At 33.4% G+C, this 2,595-nt stretch overlaps 1 pseudogene; it reads right to left on the bottom strand.

Moving 5' to 3' along the window:
• Positions 1 to 970: 970 nt before the first annotated feature.
• LOC118838182 lies at positions 971 to 1,676 on the bottom strand (annotated as a pseudogene).
• Between the last annotated feature and the right edge of the window lie 919 nt (positions 1,677 to 2,595).

The raw sequence follows: 2,595 nt of genomic DNA on the forward strand, positions 1-2,595 counted from the left end.
AAGCTCCATGTGAGTAGTGATTATTTAATATATTGTATTTGTCTCTCCAACACAAAGCAGTGTTTTGCACATTGTAGCTGCTTAAGAAATTACATTATGATTAAATGCTTGTCAGAAATGCCAGAGTTAACAAAATGATAAGAGAATTAATTAAAGTCATAAACCTTAACAAAGAGGACATGAAACTATATTGAGCTCAAAATGGCATCATAGTTTTCTTGGAAAACTCTAGAGAGTCAGTAAAAAAATAATTGAGAGAATTAAGTAAAGAATAAGAAATAAATCTATATAAATCATTAATGTTTTTATGTAGCAATTTTTAAAAAATGCAAGTTAGAGGTCTTATTCCAAATAAACACAAATAGTACAAAATATGAGGAAATGAGTCTAACAAAATATATGTTAGTCTTTTAAAAATAATAATTATAAAATAATATTTACAGAAATAATGGTAGACATAATTTGAGGGAAATTTGTTGCTCATGGAGTAAACCAACAGAATACAAATGAAAATAAAACCTCAATTAATGTGAGCATTTAGTGCTATGCTAATGAAACTACTGCTATGTGGTGATACTCAGACAAAATAATAAACAAAATGATAAAATTCATTTGGAAGGATAAAATTTCTATAACATCAAAGGAAATTTTTCGCTTCTTTTTTCTTTATCTCTCTGTCTCTCTGTCTCTGTCTCTCTCTGTCTCTCTGTCTCTCTCTCTATCTCTCTCTCTCTCTCTCTCTCTCTCTCTCTCTCTCTCTCTAGAAGAATGAGAATTAATGTAACTCCAGATACATTATGAAGCTGAAGTCATAAAAACTATTCATGATTATTTTTTTCAGAGATTGAATTTTTTTTCTAATAAACCACTTATCATGAGCTTGCCATGTTTACCAGCCAGCCTTAAATTACAACTTAAAAGAAAAGTTCAGTTTTACTGAGGTGAAATAATATAATAATTAGATTAGATTTCAATTTGGGGTTTCCACAGACATGTGTGGAAATTTTCTTTGAAGCACTTTCTGTTTCTTCTTCTGCAATTTTTTCTTCTTGCCTTCCCCACATGAATACTTCTCAAGCCTCAGTCTAACAAACTTTTCCCTGTAAGTCATTGCATAGAACTTTTTCCTCTTGTATCTTTTGTGTAGGTACCAAGGTATTGGCCACTGATTTTATTTGTGACAGATGATGCATCCAAAAATGGCTTTTCTCCAAGTACCTGGTCTTGACCTTCCTTGACCTGCCTAAAGAAGCCTCAAAGCATCATCTCTTTCCTGAATAACTTTATCCAAAGCATCCATGGACTCTTGACACCTTGTCTAATTGCTCTGAACTTGGCATTGACAGTCTCTGTCTTTTGGCCTCCTGCTCTAAGGTGAGAAACATATTTCTTTCTTTCAGTAGGATATTCCAAAGTTTGTGTAAATATTCCTTGTACTTGTACCGTAACTGTTCACAGGTCCATACAGCACCTGATTTGACTGTTTCTTCTCCCCCATTTTCTGGGTCATCAAAAAATTCTTCTAGTCCTTTCCTTGACAAAGTAGTATGAATTAATTTATATTGGTGGAGGGGTGTGATGATGGCTGAATAATTGTTTAACAAGCTAAAAGTAAATCCCAGGCTGGCTGTGGGGGTCAGTGAGGGCATTGGCAAATCTAGCCAACCCACAGCCATCATCATCCTATTGCCCTCAGAGTGTGCCCCCACACTGTGCTTCTGCTGACCACCCAGGTTATTATTTTTAATAGATCAGTGAAACAGATTAGATAAGCAACCAAAAGAAACTATGCAATTCAAAAGCTCATTGTTCAACACAGACAATTTCATAGATTGTTAGAGGGAAGGATTTCCTGCTTCATGAGAAATGAATCACCCCTCTCTCTTCCTCCAAATATATCTCACCCTCATTCAGTCTTCCCTCCTCTTTCTCCCCTCTCCTCACTCCCTTTCTTAGCTTTTATTCTTTTGATTCCACATGAATATTAGTTTTCTTCTTCAGTTTAAAGAAATTGGAATATATCATCTTAAAGCAAATATGCACAAGAAAAATAATATCATCCTTGAATAGTATTATGGGAGAATTATCTCCTTTTTGAGTTCAAGTGATAGGTAACTGTTGCACAAAAAAATATACTACCACGCAGCAGAAATTATAGAGGTAAAAACTCAGGTTTTATTATGATTAACAATACGTTCAGGAGGTAGAAAATAATCCTGAACCCTAATTAAGATTCTAATAAGACTTCTAATAGACAAAATTACATCAGAGCAACAAAGAAATATTACATTTGCACACTGAAATCTAATACACCCTTTTAGCCTATTAAATTTGAAAACAGAAAAATTCATAATTTCTTGTTTCCTTCAAAGTCATAAATATTGAATAAACTTAGTTAAGTAGAATTAAAAGCTCATACATCTCCTAAGGAAGGAATCCTAGTTAAATAGACACTACAAGTAAACTAAGTCAGGTTACAAATTATACTACAGATTATACTAACTTCTCTTTCACGATGGACTGATTCAGGGGGAAGATTTATATGTCACCAAGATAACCAAAAAATAGAGAAAATCAGGATCTTTCCTCTGGCTT

Source organism: Trichosurus vulpecula, chromosome 1, assembly GCF_011100635.1.
Source record: "Trichosurus vulpecula isolate mTriVul1 chromosome 1, mTriVul1.pri, whole genome shotgun sequence".
Lineage (NCBI taxonomy): Eukaryota > Metazoa > Chordata > Mammalia > Diprotodontia > Phalangeridae > Trichosurus > Trichosurus vulpecula.